Source organism: Acomys minous (assembly GCF_964271855.1).
Source record: "Acomys minous genome assembly, chromosome: 8".
In the NCBI taxonomy this organism is placed as follows: Eukaryota; Metazoa; Chordata; class Mammalia; order Rodentia; family Muridae; genus Acomys; species Acomys minous.
In genome coordinates this window covers 99,295,002-99,317,466 of record NC_140489.1, presented here as the reverse complement: position 1 = coordinate 99,317,466, position 22,465 = coordinate 99,295,002, and the positions used below count along the sequence as shown (strand labels likewise).

General features: G+C 43.9%; 1 long non-coding RNA gene across 2 annotated transcripts in view; it reads left to right on the top strand.

The window, feature by feature from the left end:
- Positions 1-22,465, top strand: part of LOC311602977 — a 115,173-nt gene that overhangs the window by 17,446 nt on the left and 75,262 nt on the right. For both annotated transcript variants that reach the window (XR_014780906.1, XR_014780907.1), the window contains exons 2-6: positions 2,065-2,480; positions 8,558-8,654; positions 12,544-12,918; positions 13,094-13,216; positions 14,738-14,839. This is a non-coding gene — a long non-coding RNA (uncharacterized lncRNA). The remainder of the gene's footprint in view (positions 1-2,064; positions 2,481-8,557; positions 8,655-12,543; positions 12,919-13,093; positions 13,217-14,737; positions 14,840-22,465) is intronic.

The following is a 22,465-nucleotide window of genomic DNA, read 5'->3' as shown; positions in this document are numbered from 1 at the left end:
TTACTGATGCGTGCGTGCATTCACTCCTGTACAAACATTGATTGAATACCTACTATGTGGAACTCCTGCCTCTTTCTGTAGGCAATAAAGCCTTGATCAAACAGACATAAAAGAGAAACAGCTGCCAATCCTTCCTCTAGGAAGCTCCGCTCTGCAGGCCTTCGTTATGAAGCCTAAAGCTTCACTTTCCTTTTGTCAGCTTTTTCTTTAATGGCCAAACTCATGGTGGCAGTGACAATGGATTCTGCATTAGTATTAAAAATTTATCCGATAAATAATGGATTAGAACCTCTGTTTAATAATTATTAATGCACTGCAATTTCAGTTGCCCAAATCTCAGGACGTTTTAAACATAACTAATTGAAAACACAATTAACAGCAACTTGCAGAAATACATCTGAAAGGCAGAGCACCCTTGCAAACCTCAGAGTTGAGCAGAACAAAACGTTCAAAAGCAATCTCTTCCCCTTCCTCCCATCACCGCTACAGGAAGGAAAGATGCTGGACCCCAGCAGAGAAGGACCATGATGCTTGGCAGACTTTGGAATACAAAGATAGGATAATAGCAGCTTTTCTACTGCCACTGAAACTTCAAATGATCACTTCATCAAGTTCAGGAGTTAGAGGGATGTTGCCTGACCCACAGACACTTGCGTAAGATGGGCCCTTGGAAAACACTCTGTGATCACCCCAGGCTCTGTGGCTCCTGTGACTCTTGGGTCCTTCCTATGGCTGATTCTGCATACCCAGACAGCAAAACCCGAGCTGCTGGCTCTTTGCACTTGAGAGAAGGGCTCTTGGACTTTCTTGCTTTACAAACAAAAACAGGAAAGAGAAAACAGACTGAAGCATCCCCAGGATAGGCTTGGGTTGCTTTCGTCTGTAGGATCCTAGGAGACTGTAGAAGCACTGTGCTCTAGGCTGGGTGCAGCACAGGCAAGCACAGGCTCTTGGACCTGCCTGTTTTTTTCTCATTAAATTGTTAAGGCCAGGGAATTTCTTTTCTTCATGGTGGCTTTTGAACTTGGACATTCTGGCCTTCTTGCTTTCATCAGTACTTCATAGGGACTTTCTTTCTTTTGTGTGTGTGCAGGGCGTCGGGTCGGGGATGGGTGGGTGGAGTGAGAGTTCAATGACACATTTTAAGGAAATTAGTCAGTGGCTCTGGTTGGCATTCAACAAATGCATCTCCCCTCCCACTTTTCAATATTTTGCTCTTGTATCCCTTATCTATTGTTAGGACTCCAAACTCTTCTATGGGTATTACTTAACAAAAACAATAACAGAGGTATTGGGTACATGTGTGCTAATCCTGGAGAACAGGATGGAGGTTAAGGCAGACAGCTCAGTTTGATTTCTGGAGCCCATGTGCTGAGGACAAGGAGATATGCAGACCTTTGGGGCCTGCTGGTCAATCAGCCGAGTTGAATTGATAAGTTCCAAGCTAGTGAAAGATCCTGTGTCAAAACACAGTGTGGACAGCATCCTAAGAAATGATACCTGAGATTGACCCCTGGCTTTCATTCTTACATATATGTGTATATACATGTATGACTCTGTGTGTGTACACATGTGTGTGCGAGCGTGTGCACGTGTGTGTGTGTGTGTACGCGCATGCGTGCACGTTTATACGTGCACCTACATACGCACGAACATGCACATACCCACATGTGCCAAACAAGCAAGAGTAAGAAAAGAGAAGGGGATCTTAGGGAGGAACACTTGATCTTGGAGTCAGTATGGACAGTGGCTTGGTTAGAACTTGAGGTATGCTAAGTGCATCATGCTGTGTGGCCAGACACATACATGAAGAAATACTGCAAAGTACCCGAAAGGCCACGGTGGTAAGTTTGAACTCCACTATAGAGATTAAAAAAATTTTTTTTTGTTTTTTAGCTAGAAAGTTTCATGGATTTTAGCTTTATCTGGCTAATAAAACAGTGGTACTTAAACTTTATTGAGCATCAGTACCTCCTGGAAGGTAAATTAAATATGAGTACTGATTCATGTGATTGTGGGAATGAGGCCTGAGTACTCAGTTGATATTGCTGCTGCTGTTTTCAGAGACTGAGATCTTTTGGGGATGTCCTGGAGGTGGGCTGCTGGAAAGATGAAGCTGTCTGTATCAAGCAGTAAGACACAATGTTCCCAGGCTGTTTTCAAGCAGGAGGAGTGGCTTCTAGGCAAAAGGGAGGCAGGACAGAGGAAACCCAGCTCATTGTGGCCAGCTAGATACTGAAGAAACATTAGCATCTCCTCCACGTTTCCCTCCCTGGAATCCCAAAGGAAGATAATGGTTCTCCTGAGGAATAGTATAGAACAGAGACTTCCTGGTCAAGATGGAAGAAGACTGGTGGTTCCTGGGCTCCAGTGTGTGAGGGCTGCAGGAAGTCATGAGTGGCTTTTAGCTGGGTTCTGAAGAATGGTCAAGACTGCAGAAGCAATGCTGCCAGGAGAAGCCCACCAGCTACTGCAAGCGGGTGAGTTAAATGAGACACTAGCATCCACAACCTGAATATATGCCCCTCATTAAATGCTGCACCTAAGGCCTGAGGTATCATGATGTTGTTTCCCCAAGCCTGAAACAAGCCTGGTGGAGATGGAATTTCTGTTCTTACTTATAGGCAGCTACACTTTTCCTGGAGGCTACCATACTCACTGTTTCCCCCCTCTCCCTTTTTTATTTTTTAAGATAGGATAGCACTGCATACCTCTGGCTGCCTTGAATCTCATGGAGAACAGGCTAGCCTCAAACTCCCTGCCTGCCTGTGCAGTGATTTAAAAGCATGTGCTGCTGTACCCAGCTAGGCTGCAATTCTGTTGGGTATGGTTTGTGTCCACCCAAGTTTTATACCCACAGAGCTGAATGGAGAAGCTGCATTTAGAGATAATAGGAAAGCTTACAGATCTGCAGAGACACAAGTGGGTCATATGACTTTCTCTTTTTTTTCTTTTTCTTTTTTTGGTTTTTTGAGACAGGGTTTCTCATTGTAGTCTTGGCTGTCTGGCTGTCCTGGACTCACATGGTAGACCAGGTTGGCCTCGAACTCACAGCGAAGGCATAAGTGATACTCAGTGTTACTGTCATGGCTGAGCCTGTGGACAGAGCCACCTATACTGCAGAAAGTCAAAGGTTGGGTTTAGGAGCTTTTTTTCTTGGACATACTTTTAAATACATTCTTTGGGGTTGTTTATTTTTGTTTCTGTTTCTGCCTTAAGGATATAATATATGGAACTCCGTCATGTAGCCAAAGCAATCCAAGTTTAATCTCCAAGCATTCATCTCTCAAGTTCAGATTTTTTTTTCTTTCCTCTTCTCAGCTGGTGCATTCTCCAACTTCTGAATGTCTAAAAATACCCAGCGTGGTTCCCTCTACAAAACACCAGCACCCTGCCAGCTGTTAAATAAATAAACCCGAAACAAAAATGCTGTAGTTGTGAAATAAGATATATTTAATTAAATAAAAAAAAGGAAAGCAAGTGCTATTACAAGAACATAAAACTGTAAGGCATAAGATAAAAACTAAATTACTGCAAGGCAGCTCGATCCAATCTAATCCTTGAAGATAAAGATGAAACCAGAAAATTGCATGTATTGAGAAATCAACATAAGCCCTGAGCAAATATTAACTAGGGATCTATAAACTGGTTGATAATAAACAGTAGTATGAACATTAGGATTAGGGCTGGAAATGGAAATGGGATCACATTGGGTGAGGGGCCTCGGAGTTCATCTCTTCATCCGGCTTTGGAGCAAGCCTTTGGATGATCTTGTTTGAGCGACTTTTCCATTAGCTAATTTCAGTCAGTCTGAGAGGGAAAACTGAATGGTATGGAAGCACCTGGGCGCGCTTCTCTCCATCATCTCCTGAAAGACGTGGAAACTGATGTGTTCTCATCTTACCAGGCCGTAAAATGGAGCCTTCAGATAAAACATTTGCTTTTTAGCATGGGTTTCTAACTTAGCTATTGACACCATTTTAACAGAGTATTTAAGCATGAAAAATGGCCCAATTACATGTTAAGTAGCCCATTTTTATGGTTCTAATAAAGGTCCATTTAGACGTCTAACTGACAGCTCAGCTCTTTGGAAGGGCATTTTTCAAGTTGCCTTCTGAAAGAGGAAACTTCATACCGAATTTTTTTTCTCCATTTTTTTTTAAACTTGCTATTAGTTGGAGAATGCAGCTTTGGCTTTGAGAGGAAAGAAAACGCATGTATAGAGGCAGGACCTTCTGGTGAAGAAGTCAGCAGGCAGCTGGGAAAATCAAGCTAATTCACAGGTGAAGATGCCCTCTTTGTCAGAGCTTCAGGCTCTGGGATAAAGACGCTCCTTTGAGAGTATTCATTCATGTCCTATCCCACACGCCGAGGTGCTGAATGCTGGCTGAATGAAATCCCGCCTCTGGAGAGTGAGCGGGTGGCTCCGGTAGACAGGGACCTGCATTCTCCCTCACATCAAGGTCCAAGGGACAGCTGGAGCCTCCAAGGGAACCAGGAGTCCCTTTGGGGACAGAGTTAGCGTTCTTAGGCCCCTGGGGAATGTATGTGACCTGGGAGTTCTTAGAAAATAGGTTTTTCTTTGTGAAGGGACACTGTTAGTGAGACTCCATCAAAAGAACTCCTGACAAAAAGGTGCTCCTGTGTGCTCTCAGCTCTGGACAAAGGCCTCCACTATTACCCAGAGTCAAGGTCTTTTCATTAACTCCTTGGAAGTCTTTTGGGAGGGGCCTCCTGTGGCTGTTACTAGTGTCGTGAAGACAAAGGCTGGTGTAGGTTTCTGGGACTTCCAGAACCATGGTCCATGGACTGGAGGAATAGTTTAAATGACGGAATTGGGTTTCCCTACAGTGCTGGGGGTCAAATCTCAAGCTCAAGGTACTTAGGAGGCTCTCCTCCCAGCCCTGTCTCCTTGGCTTGTGCGCTGGGCTTAAAAGAACTTTCCATTTACTTGTGACCCAGCCCCAACTTTATTTACTTATAAGGCCATTCCAACCAGGTAATAGGGCCCACCCAAATGACCTCACACTTCATCATCTCATTAGAGACCCTGTCTCCAACTGCAGTCACGTTCTGAGCTCCTGTGGCTTAGGGCTTCAACACTTGAATTTCAGCAGGACACAATCCAACTCCTAATGGGGCTGCACTTTAGTCCTCCTGTATAACAGTGCATGCACACATATTTGCTTCTTCCGCTGCCTCGATATGATGACAAGCATTAGCTATGACTGTTCTCATTTTGCTTATAGAGAACTTGAGGTCAGTTGCCCTGCATGCAAATTTCTGTTGCAAGGTAAAGAAACATTTTACTTTCAAAGAGTCTGCAAATGTCATGCATCTTCGTGCAGACTCTTCATCTCTGCAGCTCCTCATATAATTAGGCTGAGTTAAGGCACAGACAGGTGTAATTTTCTTAAGGTAGCCCCCAAATGATTCTAAAATGCAACTAGATTTGATAAGTCACAATTCTTAAGGTCTCTGGGTTCATAAATAGTGGTCCTCAATGGTGAGTTGTTTGATTTGAAAAGTTACTTCTGAGCTACCAAAAGACCAGCTGACATGGTCTGGAAGCAGGAAAGCTGCTTTGGGTAATGACATATGGGTGTTTTCATAGTTGATTTGGCCACAGATTTTCTTAGGATGAAGGACTTTAAAATGAAATGAACATGGACAGCTATACATTAGATTTATCTGTGTGTGTGGGGAAAAAAAAGCAATGAGCTTACTCCTGGCTGAATAAGTCAGATTGTGACACACGGTATCTCAAGGGCGCCTCCAGTGGGCAGGCAGGATCAGTGACGTCCTAAGAAGCAAGTTCTAGGGCAAAAGGCGTGGCCAGCCTGCCACGGAAGGAAGGAGACAGAGACTTTCTTAGAGGAGGGAAGCAATGGTGCGGTGTGCTGTGGTAATGTCTCCCACAAAAACCTCAGTGCTCTCAGAGAGTTCTATACAGTCATGCTGTAGCCTCTCAGTTCTCCATTGTCACATTACTAGTCCACCAGTGTCTCCTGCGAACCTTCCTTGGGTCCTTTTGCACAATCAGCCCTTGTAGAGCAATGACAGAGGCCCCCAAAGGGGCAGGTTCTTTTTCTTCTCTGCCCCAAGGCATTAGGTGTAGTAGTTCTTCACTGGAGCTGCACTTTTGAAAGAAGTGGATTTTTTTTCCAAAATATTATGAGTCCAAACCTTTACGAGTTCTCTTTGGAGAATGGGAATCCATACAGCCCGTCCCTAACAACCCATGATACAGGGGTAGAAGGTAGTCCCGAGTCTCTGGTAGGAAGGCTCGTGACTTAAGACAGCTCTGAGAGAAGGCTGACAGAGAGCAGGTGAGACAAAACTGGTGTGGTGCATGCATCTGCGATCCCAGCGCTAGGGAGGCAGGGCCAGTCAGATCTCTGGGACTTGCTGACTAGTCACCCTTATCAAATCAGAGTGCCCTAGATCCCTAGATGTTTTGTCCCCAAAACAAAACAACAACAACACACAAACAAAGAACAACAACAAAGGGGATGGACCCTGAGGCAAAGCACCTGTGATTGACCTCTGCCCACATACTCTGCAGACAAATGTACATGCAGCCCCTCACATGTGCCTAAATGGACAGAAGCCAAGATACACATATTCGCACATATATGTTAATGAGAATGTGTACACACACACACCACACACACAGGTGCATACACACACACACACACACACACACACACAGAGATTATAGATTTCCACAGAAATCATAAATTTTAACTCTGAGAACATTACATTCAACCTAAGTTCAGGTGCTAAGAGCAAGGATTGCAAAAAAACCCACTGTATCCTCTGAAAGGGTAGTTGCTTGAATATCACAGGATGGATATTGTTATGTTTCTGGGAAGGGTCTCAGTAAATATGACCACATGAAGGAGAGATGCGCATGTTACGAATGTGGGAATCACTTAGTGAAACATAAAGCCTTCCTGCTATAAGGCAAAAGAAGATGCCACATAAGAGAGTGAGGTGCATTGGAGGTATCAGGCTGATGAGGGTGAGTGAGTGGCAGGTAGGCAGATGGCCATGGTTAGTGATGGCGCCCTTCATCCCACTGTTCCTACTGTGCTCCGTGAATTAGGAAAGAGAGCCATTCAGAAGAACAAATAGAGGCCTCTCAACCTGTTGGCCGAGACCTCTTTGGCCACCCTCTCCAGAAATGTTTTCATTGAGATTCATAACAGTAGCCACATTACAGTTATGAGGTAGCAAGGAAATAACTTCATGGCTGGGGGATCAGCGCAACATGAGGAGCTGTGTTAAAGAGTCGCAGCATCAGGAAGGTTGAGAACCACCAAACAAAGACAGATTAGGTGGACTTAGAGTTGGCCTAGATAGATCAGCCCTCGGACCACTGAATAAAAATCAAGAGGGTGGAGACAGAGAAGGAAGAACAAACTATTTTATTTTTAATAATAAAGCTGTGAAGAAGCACAGTAGTTTGGAGTGATTTCATCCCAGACTCAAAAGCTCCTTCACATGTGTTCCTGACAGTAAAAAAAAAAAAAAAAAAAAAAAAAAAAAAAAAAAAAAAGAAAGAAAAAAAGAAAGAACAAACGAAAGAAAAAACTACTCAAACTGTTTCTTGTCATGTGAACCATATTGCTAACCTACTTTAACAAGTTTTATTTTCTCAGTCATTAGTTCTTGTTGTCTTGCATTCTTAGAGATTTTGAAGTTTCTCTTAATCCCTCCTAAATCCCCTACATTCCGGAGGTAACCTGGAGAGGCTCAGAGTGCCCTAGAGAAGCTGATAGTGTTCCGAATACTTTAGTTGTTGGAGGAGCTTTCTCATCATCCACCACATTTAATGCACTTAATGCCTGTGTGTGTGAGCAGTGGTGCCTGGGAGCGTGGGGCAAGTACCTGCTGAGTGTAAATGGAAGTGCAGCCCTCACTTCAGAAAGAGAAGTGAGCGATGCAGGACTTTCTGCTAAGCACATTATCAAGTTAGCTATGTATTAGTGGGAAAAAGAAAGTGTGGTTTATATAGGATATAATCAGATTTAACTGACAAGCTTTTAAGAATTCACCCCTTGATAGGAAAAATACAGCCAAACAAAATCACATCAATAAAGCTATGGTAAGCACAATAAAGCAAAACAGTTAAAGCAAAGAAAATCCTTAAAACTGAACATCTAGACCAGTGCTTCTCAACCTGTGAGTTGTGACCCCTTAGGGGGTCACATATCACAAATTTTGCATGTCATGTATTTATATTAAAATTCATAACAGTATCAAAATTGCAGTTATAAAGTAGCAATGAAAGAATTTTATAGTTTGGGGAGGGCAGGTCACCACAACATGAGGAACTGTTTTAAAGAGCTGCACCATCAAGATGATTGAGAACCACTGCTCTAGATCAAAATCATTGTGGGGCAGTTCTTTGTGTACATAACACACACACACACACACACACACACACACACACACACACACACACACACACTTGCATTTCCATGCATATGTTTTTGCATCAGAGGTAGTCACAGACATCTTTCCTTATTGCTCTCTGTCTTTTTTGCGTCAGGGTGTGTCACTGAAACCGAGGTCACCGTTTGGCAAGTTTGGCTGGACAGTGAGTCCCTCGGATGCTGTGTCTCCATTGTTCAGGTCTGGGACTACAGGTGGGTATATGATATCCTTTTACTGGTGTTTTGAGGTATATCTCTTTGTAGCCCCCTCAAAGAGTCTGCTTATAAAATGGTGGCCTGCGGTGGCTCAAGATTTGTATTCAGGGTCACATATGTACCTTTGCCATTTTGCCCCCACTCCCTGTCTTAGTCTTGGTCATCCTTGTCCACAGCATGATTCCCAGACTGTCTCCTCATTCATCAAAGGCCAGAAACCACCAATTCCACCATAGCCTGAAAGGGGAAGCAGACGGTTAGTAAAGAAAGCCATGGCTGGTGATATTTTTTCTTCTTCGTCTTGCTTGGTTCTGAGGCAGGGGAAAAATTTTTCAGTATACTTCAAACTTGAGCGGTGGCTGCAAATTTATTCACTGTTGAATTCATCTGTGAGGTTATTATACGCAGCTTTGATGTTACATCAAGGCTACCTGGGTCATTTTGTTCCAATTACCCAGTGCAGAAGAAGAGGACTTCCATGCCACGTGAAGCCACCCAACTTTGATGTCTTGTGTGGAGGGTGCTCTTCTTGGGAGCCATGTATCAGGAGTAACTTCAGGTAGCTGGGGCAGGTCCAAGTGGTAGAGTTCTCACCTGGGTGCTGTGTCCACTCACAGCGATCTATTAGCTGTCTCAGTGCTGAGAAGACTGGGAGGGGAGAGGCCATCAGTGTGTGCCTATCGAGCACGTTTCCCATTGCATCACAGAGGATTTGGAAACAACCTCATTTTCCTCAATTAGGAAGATGGGGATTGTAATGGCTGTACTTTGCTCTCTTCAGCCGTCTTTCATCTCGGCATTGCAAAGTGCTCTGAAAGCATGATTAACAGACCTTCCCAACTCCCCAGCCGGACAGGCGCCCCACTGCCTGCTTTGGCTGAGGCTAAATGGTTAAGGCCGGCTCTCAGGTGAACTCAGAGTAATGGAAGAGTCTGCTGACCCCAGTGCAGGGCAGGGATGGATACTAGGAACCTCAGGGGAAGGGTTGGGGAAGGAATGGCAGCCTAGGCTAGGAGAGATCACAGGCTGGGAGGCTAGGCTCTTGAAGACAGCCCTGGATGCTCCTTCACTGCCTTATAGCCACTGCATAGCCTTGTTACTAAAGCAGCTTCTAGCTTCTCAAGCCTGTCCAGGTCTCAGGATTAGTGGGTAAAAACCAGGAAGTGGGGTTTTGAGGTCTTATGCTTCCTTCTACACTGCCATTCTGAGCAGCCATGACCCTAAGTCGTTGCTAAGGGATCCTCAGAGCATGAGGTGTGTCATTTGGATGCCATCTCTTCTCTGAGCCAGTCATCCTTGGTTGCTGTGGGATATCGATGCCATGGTGGCCCACAGCTTTCCCCGTACTCATGTGCTCCATGCTGCCTTGTCAGCACTGCGTAGATCTCTACCACACTGGACAGCAAATGGTATTCCAAGGCCAGCTGGCTGCTTCATGTATCACCCCTTCTCTTTATTTTCCTCTACCCGTTCTCTCAGTGCAAATGCCAGCTTGCTCTTAGTTTTGCCACGGCATTGCTGGCCACAGGTCATTCTGGTCAGACCCTTCTGAGTCATCTACAACGTCTGAGGTTGGATGTTGCAGTATTAGTTTCAGCCTATCATGACTGTGGCTTCCTGGGCTAGATTTCCTGGCCTTGTCACTCCTGGTCTTTGTTCCATGTGCCTGATATAGTCCCTCCGTGCTTCCTATGAACTGCTCTTGGTATGTGGCTGAGAGGGGAACTCACAAGATTAAATTGTAGATCTGTGACTGAGGAGGTGGCACAATTGATCAAGTCTTTGTCTTGCAAGCATCAGGACCTGAGTTCAATCCCAAGCACCTATGTTAAAAAAGAAAAAAAGAAAAAAAAAAGAAAAAAAAGGAAGGTAAGGTATGGCAACACTTCTTTCAGGCCAGTGAGAGATCCTTTATCAAAATAAATAGATACTGCCTGGGGAATAGCACCTGAAATTGTTCTCTGGGCTCCAAATGCATGTATCTATGCATACATGTGCACATACACATGTACATACACATACACACACATGTACACACACATGTACATGCACACATGTGTCTGCATACGTGCAGATACATATGCATGCACACTCATGTACACACACACACACACACACACACACACACACACACACACACAAGTCTAACTAGAGACCTGGTACTATTGCTTCCTGGCTAGTAGTCTGTCTTTGACATCCATGGGTGGACCAGGAGATATCTTACATAGCATTCAGTGTCTTTCAGGGCCCTTCTTCTAAGAAGGTTCTGGGTGGTTGCAGTTGTAGTTGGGTTGAGAGTAAGTGAGGACCTGGAAGCTGAGTCTCCAGAAGGAGGCAGAGGGCAGCAGAACATCCATTCCTTTCCTTCTGAGGAGGAATTAAAAAAAAAAAAAAAAAAGATACGAGGACTGCCCTTTATGATTGCTTAGTCATGAATGCTTCGAAATGTTGCATTCTGAAAACCCAATCAAACAAAATCATAATAGAACACAACCAGGGTGTTCTGCCAGTGTTGGGAAACCCCAAGGGTCACCTAGGTGAGAAGCCTGACAAGTTCAAATTATGCCCTGGAAGATGGTTTGCTCATTGGAAAACTCTCGGTTCTTCCTTCTGAATCTCAGATGACCTTCCTCACTTTCCCATGGAGAGAACCTGGCCCTGGAGGGGCCCTCACCTGGGCCCCAGCCTGGCATGTGTGCAGGCTTCCCGTTGCTTCCTCCCTCCCTCACAGGCTTCCCTGCCCAGCCACAGCAAAGATACTCAGAGGTGGGGCTGCTGTGTTTTGTTGTGGAGGGTTTTTCATGTGTAAAAAGCACAATAAAACTTAATTCTATCCCTTTTCTGGAACAAACAGAAAGAAAACTGCTGAAGTGGAAAATTCAGAATGAGAACTCTAGGACAGCCATTAAGTTTGAGTTTTAAAAAACTGCAAAGAATGCTTTTTGAGTATTCCACATGTGTGGGTGGGGCGGGCCTCCCATTGTGGGGATCTTCAATGCAGCCCCGTCTTATATGCTCTCATGGGCCCCTTGTGAATTTCTCTGTTGGGCCTCATTGCTTGTCCTTCCTTCTTACTCTCCTGCCCCCTGGCTTCTTGTGATGATACCGTGTCTCAAGCTCAACCAAACTTAACTCTTCTGTGTCCACAGATTGCTGCCATCTCTTCTGGGGGCTCCCTACCCATCCTGCCCCTTTCCCAGTGTCCTGGCCACTGGCTTGCCTTTTGTTGCCATTAACCTTGGGACAAGGATCCCCAGGGATAGCACTGAATGGGAAAGGGTTTCTCGGCATCTTGATTACTGAGATTTTCCTTCATAGCCAGCTATAAATGTTCTTTGGGGGCTATTTGAGAGAGGGTCTCACTCCGTAGTCCACTCTGACCTCATTCTCATGACAGTCCTCCTGTTCCAGTGTCGCCACATCCTGGGTTTGCACATACCACACCATACCCTGCCTTCTCCAGTTTGTTGAGGTTTGGTGGTTGTCCTGCCTGACCCTTTGGCCAACGACTGAGTCCTTGTTGATATCAGTTCCCATCGCTGGCCACATGAACCCTGCCCTGTGTGAGTGTTCCAAGAGGCTGAGCTGAGTAACTGTGGAGAGCAGGGTGTTGACAGAAGTCTATGGAGGACTGCTTGTGGGGAGAAGTTTGAGAGACAGTACTGTCAAATCTACTGGCAGCATGAGCAAAGGTTGAATAGAGAGGTAAAGGCTACAAAGAGAACTAAATTCCCTGCCCAGGCATGATGGAAGGACCCATTGTCATGTGGCTTTTTTTTTAAAAAAAAAATACTGAATTGACAGAGGAACAGTAAAATTTCTTTGTGCCTGTCTCTTTAGAATATTTGTTTTACCACTTTATTTTGTGTTTCTCGGCCTATATCAGGCTGTGGCTCCTTATTCTGTAAATACTCTGGGATACTCATGTATTCCCCATGAACATCAAATTGCCGAAGATAATCAGCTGGACTCCAGACATGGATGGTCCTTCCCATTCACTGAGCTGTCACTGAGAGCGAAGTATCTGGCAAGCCAAGGACTGCAATCTCCAGCACCTTGCATTTAGACCGAGTCCAACAAAGAGCTACGGACAGCAGAAATGTGGGTGGAATTGACAAGCATTGTATTTGAGCCAGGAGAGTTAAAAACCCTTGTCTGCCAACTGTTTGGAGAAACCATTGAGGACTTCAGAGTGGAGAAGCCACAAGAGGGAAGGATCCTAGGTCCCTGAATGAGCATCTGAAAACCATGACAAAAATAAGTAAGAAATCACTGGGTGAAGCTCTGTTTGAGGGGAGTATGTGGCTAAGCTGTCATAGTGAGTCAAGGAAGTGTTATCATAGAGACTGAATATTGCTTTAGGTGATCTAAAACTTTTTGTAGAAACACCTAAGCATAAGCTTTTTGGTTCATTCATCATTTCCCCTTTTGCCTAGTCTCCACCCTGCCATGCTAGTAACTGAGGAGCTGCTACTTTTGAATGAGAAGGTTTAAAAAAAAAAAAAAAAGAAGAAGAGAGAAATAGAGGCTAATATGAAGATGCCAAACAGGATATGGAGGTGGGTGAGGGGAGCTAGTGAAGGAATTTCTTCTCTAGGCTCTGATTTTTTTTTTTTTTTTTATTTCTGGGTCTCTAGAATTATGAAAGTAATGGAGTCATGAATATAATTACCTCTATTCTGTAATTACCCAGCAAATACCATATGAATACATCGGGGGTTTGAGTCAGCAGATCTGGCAGCTGCGGAGTTTGATTATGATGATTTAGCTGTTGGGAAATGCCGGGGATTAATTTTAGTCATCAGTGTAGGAACAACAAGAAGAAATGGCCCCCAAATTAGGAAAGGCAGGATTTTGGGAGAACACTTAATGGCCATCGGGTCGGTTTGACAAAAGAACACCCCCTCTGGAAACGGCTTACCCCTGGAGCAACCATGGAGTAGACGGCACCTGCTGTTCGTTCTGGGGGGCAGGGGTGGGTGGATGGGGTGGGGTGGGGTCTGCTCTGCAAGGATCCCACAGTGAGACTCGAGGGCGGCAGATGCCCTGAGTTTGGGCTCTCTGGTGTGGGGAGTAGCTGTTGCACAGTAGAGTGGACTCCACTTTTCAAATGGAGGTTCGAGGCTTTTCAGAGTGGATCGTTGCAAGCGGCACAGGCAGGGCCATTTTTTTCAGTGCTTGTCACATTTGGTATTGGCCATTCCAAGGGGGCGTGTCCCAGTTTTGTTTTCCCAGGGGAAAAGGATGATTGCCTGAGAACTTGGGGTCTTTTAAAAGGGCCAGGGATGCCTGTAACCATCACTTTATGTTCACCTCATCCCATGAGCTATAATAACTTGGGTTGGATGTAGGCTCATACAGATCGTTCTATTGGTCTGAATCACTCCTTTCTCCCTTTGCATTGGGATTTGCTGTTCACAATCTACAGATCTGGGTATTTCCCAGAGGAAGAGGACAGGAAGTCACTCTGAAGGCTTCAGGGGTCAGCTTTTGTGGGCTGTGACCAGGTTGTGGTGGGGGTTTTGGTGATACAGCTGCATTTCAGTCATGGATGCTCCTTTAAATATCCCCTCAATTACCCCCCACTTATACTTCCATAAGTAACCCCGAAACTTGGGTTTTGGTACCATTGTCTCTTTGGTGATTTGCTATTGTTTATTTGGTGAGAATAGACACTTGTTCACATCTGCCTAGGATATGGGCAGCACACCCGACAATGTGATCTAGCCTTGAGGAAAGAAAGAAAAGCAGGGACATTTGGAGATTTGGGGATGGATTGAGACATAGGGGAGTTAGTGTATTATGGCAGAGAGGATGGAACTCATAGTTGATTTAATACAGGCCAATGCCTTTGCCCGCATCAGAGTTGAAGGCCTCTGAGAAATCTCTTGGCTTTACTAAAATAGATTTTCTGTTTACTAAAGGCTGCTAGGCTAGTTTTTCCAGGAATAGGGGCCTCATTTCTTTAGGGATGCAGGGCTGGTAATCATAGGGGTGTGGGCAAACTGGAATGTAGGGCTGGGTCTCAGTGGCTTCCAGATGGTAAAGGATGTAAAACCATGGATGCCTCTTATTCACAGACACACACAACAGCAGAGACCTGAGGTGAAGGTGTTCTTCATGTAGCTGTACCCACAGATACCTTCTGGGTGTACAGAATCATCTATGAATCAAACATAACAGTAAGTAAATTCATACTATATCTATTAAAACTCCAGGCTGCCAAAGCTCCTTTCACCAAACTTTTCTGAGCACATAAAGTTCACCAACCGTTAGTCTGAATTCAGACCAAAGTACTGCTTTTGCCTGACCCTCTAAACTATTGTCCTGATGCTGACAGGAACTTGGACAATAACTCTGCACTCCAAATGTTATGCCCAAGCTGGGTCATAACAACTTGTCATATATAACCCTACCCAGAGCTGTGTTTAGAAGCCAGTCCCCGACTGTTTCACCCTTAATGAGGAACTAGCCTATAGCTTCATCCTACTTTACCTTGGCTCTCATGTTAAGCACAACTGAGTTCTGACAATGTTGATTAAATTCTGATTTTTGACTGATAAACGTCTATATATCTACCTATATCTACTTCTCTATCTCCTTATTGTCTGTCTGTCTATCTATCTATCTATCTATCTATCTATCTATCTATCTATCATCTATCCCCTCTCTCTCTCTCTCTCTCTCTCTCTCTCTCTCTCTCTCTCTCTGTGTGTGTGTGTGTAGTTTATTACTTACATGCATAAGAGAAAATATGTACCACAGTCTAAGTCTGGCTTGTTTTGCCCAGTTATTCTGGGCTAGAATCTGGAATCCAATATATGATATTTCTCCTGCTTGCGCCACCTCCCTTTGGATTTTCCTCTGGGCTCCTTGACTTGACAATTTCTGTCCACCCTCCACCCAGACAGGGCTTCAAGTTTGAACTTTGAATTGGTATCAGTGGCTTTTGATTGTTAAAGTAGGTCATGGATTTGATGGCGTACTGGTGTCAGGTATTGTATCAGCTAAGGTGACTGGGTTAAGATGTGATCCATTTGAGAACCTATTTGTGTAAAAAATCCTTGCTTTTGAAAGATTCTTGATTATTAGATCTCAGCTTCTTAGGGTAAATGGAAAGCGTTTTAAAATAATTAAGTAACATGGTAAAGGGTTGCAAGGTATAGTTTGAGCTCATCTTCTACTTTCTTAAATTCTGAAGTAGGAATACAGTAAGGACTAAATGAGCGAATACACACACACACACACACACACACACACACACACACACACACACATATAATACATACCACAACTACTTGCACCACTCAATAAATGTTTATTAGTCTCATTATCATCATAATTTTCTACTTCAGTCAGGAGTGCGTCTGAAATTATTTCAAGTTTCACAAAGCAGAAGTAACTTGGAAGTACATGCTCTTTGGTTTTCAACAATATTTTTCAACACTGGAGACACTGTTTTGTATAGGTCTTTTGTATAGTCTTCCTAAGGTGCAAGCTTAACTGCACAGACAACCTTTCTACCAAGTAGAGAGGTCAGTGGATAATAGCTAGACGCACGCACATTCACAGATCCACGGGTTCCAGCCAGCGTGATGCAGGGCATAGTCAAACTCTGAATGTGAAGCTCTTATATCCGTGCCCTGCTGCTCACTGGTCACAGACACCCTCATGCTTTCATTCGCTCACTCACTGAGTCACCTCTGCTATAATCTGGGCACCGAGCAACAGAGCAAGGTAGGCATTGTACCTTCCTTTGGAGATTTTTCAGTGTGGTGTCTGAGAAAGAGCACAATTGTGTGGAGAAATGTACTAGAAGGTAAAACCTCAGAAAGACTTTGGAATATATAGTTTGGTTTCAAAGGCTGAGGTTTGCAGGGTCTGTACTTAGTTGGGGAGGGACTGAGGGAGGTCGTGCTGAGGCTTAAGGGCAGACAGGAAGCTACTCAGTGGAAGCCCACGTGAGAAAATGTCTCTGCACAATTAAGGGTTTTGGGTTGCATGAGATTGGGATTTGCCATATGGTAATGCTTGCAATGTCTGTGACTTTCTCACCAGTAGAACGACTGTTTCCATATCACATTCAGTAGAATTATGACAGTTATTAGACCCATTGTTGAATTTTTGTTAGCAAATATGTTAACAAAGAAACCATTTTACCATTTATATGTGTGTGTGTGTGTGTGTGTGTGTGTGTGTGTGTGTGTGTGTGTGTGTGCCTTTAGATTATAGAGTGGTTTTAGGTGCAAGGGGACACCGAGCAGAAGGTACAGATTTCTCATATGCCCTGTGCCTATGTATGCAACTAACTTTATATCACAAATGGATGCCCTTTGTTTTCCTTTGTAATCACACAGACTTTGTACATTAAAAACATCATAAAGAGGATGAGGCTTTGGGATACAGTCCTACAATGCCAGGAAGGATGGAGGCAGACAATAATATTGCAGGTAGCCTGGGCTACATAAAACTCTGTCTCAAAAACAAATATCCAGGGCCAGGGACATGGTTCGATGGGTAAAGCACATGTCATACAAACACAGGACCTGGTTCTGAAACTTGAGAGCCTATGTGAAAGCCTCATGTGGTATCTGTAATCCCAATAATTGTGTTTCTAATCCCAGAGCTTCTGTGAGGAGATGGAAGGCAGAGACAAGAGAATCATCAGATTCTGGCTTTTATCCCAGCTAGCATGGTATACATAGCAAAAACGACAAGAGACCCTGTCTTAAACAGGTAGAAGGTTAGGAATGCCACACTAAATTGCTTTCTAACCTCCATTTGAATGATGCGGTACACAACTGCCCACATTCAACACATGCACATACACATACAGACATGTGCTAACGAAGATAGAGGGGGGGGAAAGAATTTTTAAAACCAACAAGAAAAAATAGTAACAACAACAAAACCCCAAACCTCAAAACCTAACCATGTTGCGCAGGCTTCTAGGTCACAAAACTTGACCATGGCACAAAGAAAGCTTAATACTATCTACTCTAGTAAGAACAGGCTGCAGAAGTCAAGGAGGGAGGGAGAAGAGAGTGGTTGCCCCTGTGTAGGAGGAGCAGGAGGAGACTGGGCAAGTGGAGGGTCATTAGGAGGAACTGAGTTCAGGCTGTAGATGGTAGGAAGGTTACAGCAGTGTTTTAAGCAGAAACAGGTTCAATTGACACTGGAGCAATATCAAAAGAACAGCCTTTCCATTGCCCTATGTGACGAAGGAATGAAGGATCAGGTAAGAAATAAAGCAGGGACAGCACTGGGAATGTAGAGAGGGGGATGGAGTGATGATGTCTCTTGGAGGTGAAATTGGAAGCCTGGGGTAATGAATTCCAGGTGGGAGGCCCCGGGAAGAAGAGAAGTGTCAAGGACGATCCAGCATTTGTTACTTAAAGCGGCAGCACATGATGGTGCCATTGTGTGTGATAAAGAAGAACGAGGAGGGGCTGGAGGAAGGGGGAGTGCCGAGTTTCAGACATGTCAATTGGGATCCTGAGAGGCATCCAAATGGATGTGTCAAGGAAGCGATTGGATAAATGAGCCTGCAGCTTACATGAGATCTGGGTGGGAGATAGGAATTTGGAGGTTGCCAATGTATAGATGACACAAAGTCAAGGAGATGAATGAGGCTGCCTTGGGCAAGAGTGAGATGAGAAAAGGAGTGCACATGGCTCGACGGAACTTAAAAATTTAGGGGTAGCACAATAATATTGATTAGCTCAAGTAATAAACGATAATTCAAAAAGCTAGCCATAACTGGGGACTTACTTTTCGGTAGGCAGCCTCTTAATTGGACTGTATGCTTATTTCTTGAGTTTTTTAACAGCCATGTGAAGTAAACTAAGTGGTGAGAGGCGAAATATTTTGCCTTGTCACAATTAGTAAGTGGTGGAGCTTGGGGGTCTGATCCACAGCTCTCTAGAGCTTCCTTCCCCGACCCTTCGTCTTTACGAAGTCAGAAATACCGTAGCCAGGGTGATTTGGTAGGAAGAAGACTCTGAGTTTATCATCAGAGGAGCGAAGAGAAAACTATTCTGATATGGAAGGGATGTCAGGATGGTCAGACAGAGCATTGAGGTTAAAGATGACAACATTAAAGAAAACGCCATTCGCTGGAGATGTAGGAAGGCATCAGTGGACACTAACTGGCATGGCTCTGAGAGAAAACAAGCCAAGGACCCACAGATGGTCTCCAACTGTCCCACAGAATTTAATACTTACTCTCCAGGGTATATGGAAGTTTGAAGCAAGTATACTTAAGGTGCCTAGTATTTCCTTTAGCATATTACAGAACTGAACACATGGCAACAGTTTTAATTCATGTCTTGCTTGATCTTGAGGTAACAAAGCCCTGGATGTTGGTGGTGCACAAGTGTGAATATACTGGCTCAGTATCTGGTCCACTACCTTATGTATGTACAATTACAATGTCAATTAGACAATATAGGATAAACATGGCAAGTACCTCACCCTCTGGGTGAACTGATATAGAATAAAAGGCAATGCCTAGTGTAAGGTGGAAAGGAAGGCTTCCTGTGATGTGAAAAGCTGAGTGGGGAGACTAGAAGGAAAGTGTGGAGGAAAGATCTCTGATCTTTCTTAGGTGATGCATTTGACTAGAAGAGAGATGGACTCTCCTTCTTCTATTTTTGTTTCTGCACAAAGAAAAAGAGAGGCTGGCTTTGCGCTGGGTTCATAGATTTCCCAGTCCCACACATTCCCCTCCACACTTAGATGCCCCTCCTTCCACGGGGGCTGAAAGCAGTTTCTCAGGTAAGCAGAACGCATCTCTCTAATCCTCTTCACCACTGCAACTAGTCCTGAAGGCTGCTGGGAAGGAGCCAGGGACCTTGGCATGATCAAATGCAGCCTGGGGAGGCTCCTCCTGAAGAGACCTTTTGCTCAGATTAGAAAACAGGGCCAATATTGGGGCAGTTCCTTGATATCCTGAGTAATCTTTAAATTATTCCCAAGTTAGCAGCTGAGTAGGGCACTTCCCTTGTCCTAGGACAATTCCTCATGCTGCTGCTGAAGGAAGGCAGAACCAACACAGAAGAGAACCATAGATTTCTGCCTTTGAAGAAGTCATTGTCCATTCCTTGGCCCCCAGAGTTATAGGATGCTGATGACTTGAGAGAATATGGGTCTCTTTATATCATTACCATATATGTCCTTATCTGATGTCAAGGGTCCCTAGTGCAGCTTTGCAGAGACTCTTGTCTTGTGTCTTGGCTGAAGGCCCGAGGGATAACAGAGAAGAATTAGGCAGGTTGTAGTGGGCCGGAAGACATCTGTAAGTACCCTCTGGAGCTGGGTTGAGCCACCTGATGCACAGATAAACCAGATATGACTGCAAAACCCAGACTCATTTGAGGTGCTATGTGGCTGTCTGAGTCACTTGGAACTTGCCTTAGTTTTTCTGCTATTAGCACCTTGCTTTTCGGCAAGTCTCCCTTTTCACATGATTTATATAAAGCCTTCTGCAAACATGCAGAGTGCCTTTGCTAATTTCTACAACCACTGAGTGTTGTGTGTAGGTTGTTGAGGAGGTAAAATGAGGGAATCCTGAGGCCACTGTGCAGGAATGTGCAGGGAGTAAATGCATTAGTCAGAGTTCTCCCAAGGAACAGGGTTGATAGAATGAATGAATATCACAAAGGGGACTTTTTGGATTGTAGTTCGTTTGGCTAGATGTCTTGGAAATCCCAGTCTGCACTGAAACCAGGGGTTATTAGAGGGACACTGCTCTTCTGTCCACATTTTTTTCTGGAGGCTGAGAAGTCTGAATTCTGACATTGGTGAAAGGTAAAAAAAAAAAAAAAAAGAGCAGCATCAGAGTAGATGCACTTGTAGACAGCTAAGAGTGAAAGCTCGCAGGGTAAAGCCATACCCTGTTTTTCCCTTGGCCTTTGTTATATCTGGGCCACAGCCAGAAGGTAATGCCTGCCCTGGGAATTAGTCACCCTTCCTCAGCCAATCTTTGCATGGAACACTGTCAAGGATCCATCTATTTAGTTGGTTCCAAGTCCAGACAAGTTGACAACCAAGACCTGCTATCACAGTGAGCCTGTCTTCTGTACAGGGCTGTAGCCAGCCCACTCTCTACTTTGTGTTTTGGAGTCTGCTTCCGACCTACTACCAGCTGTCATTTAAACTCTGGAGTAAGTTCCGCATCTGCTAGAAATTCTTTAGTAATTTTTCTAAATTTAATTTACTAATTTGTATCATTCATTTATTATTATTACTGAAAAAAACCTTCCACCATATGAAATGTATTAGTCAGGGCTCAACCATTAAAATTAGATTAGTGATGTTTTTGAGCATTCATGATGTTATATAACTACCACGTTTGCCCTGTTCAATAATAATGGTATTATTATTTTCCTTGAAAATAAACATTAAGAATCTACTCTCAATTTTTTCCTTCCTTCGCTCCATAGTAACAAAAGAACACCCTGTCTCTATCAACTTACCAATTCTATATATTCACACAAACAGAAACATATAATATTTGACTTTTGTATTTCATGCCCTTCACTTAGAGGAGTGTTTAAGGGGCATGCAGGTTTCTTATTAGATCATATAATGGCTGCATTCCTTTTACTGGCTAAGTAATATGACATTGCATGGATATACCACAATATATTTATCCATCCATCTGCTGATGAACATTGATCTAGTTTTACCTCCTGGTTATTGTGCTGCTCTGAATGCTATGTACCTTCTCTCCCTCTCTGCCTCACCCTGATTTTCAGTAAGTAGATTCTGAAAAGCAGAAATACTGAGTCACATGGTAAGTCTAATGTTTAGATTTTTAGGAACCACTGTGTCTTACACAGTGACTGTGACACTTTGCCTTTCTCAACAGAAAACCTTGATTATTTTATTTCATGGTTATTCTTTTGCAAGGAAATGATTGTATTCTGTGTGCATATTAGATGACCTGTGAGTTCCCTGTATACTTTTACTCAGCCTCTAACATAGTATCTTATTATTTGTTCATTTATTCATAGTCTCACTGAGCAGTCAGCAGCATGCATTTGTAACTAGTAATTCTAGCTTTGGAGTAAAATACCTGCATCCAAGTCCCAGATCTGTATATCTGTTTGCATATGAATTATTTTGGGAAGCAGGTTGAGACATGATCTGTACTAGTTTGGCGTCCCCCTGACCCTCTATGTTAATGGTTCTCAACCTTCCTAACGCTACAGCCTTTTAATATAATTTTTCATGTTGTGGTGACCCCAACCATAAAATTATTTTTGTTGCTACTTCATAACTGTAATTTGGCTACTGTTGTGAGTCATGATGTAAATATCTGGTATCTGGTAGGGGACCCCTGTGAAAGGATTGTTCAACCCCTTCAGGGGTTGCATTTTAAAAAACTCAAGTATTGTTTTACTGATAAAGATTCAGGAGCCAGATGCTGGGGTGAAAGCCTCTTAGCTCAGAGAGGCAGAGAAAATATCCATCTGGATTTCCTCCTCCTCTGATGCCACAAAAGGAAAGAGCAAGTCTCCTTCTCCACGCCACCTCAAAAACCCCTCAAACTGAATGTCACTCCCTTCTACTTCCTGTGGGTCTCTATTCATCTTCCTGATTTCCTCTTACTCTTTCTGGTTTTTTTTCCTATGTTCACTCCCAGTCAACTGCCTGCTTGCTCTGTCTCTTGACCTATGGTTACTTTATTTAATCCTGTTTACAATCCTCAAGCAGAAAGCTCTTGGATTAAAGGTGAGCCACACCACAACTAGAAACAGGTTTTTCCAGTAAACAACATAATCTCAATATCCTGCAACAGTTGC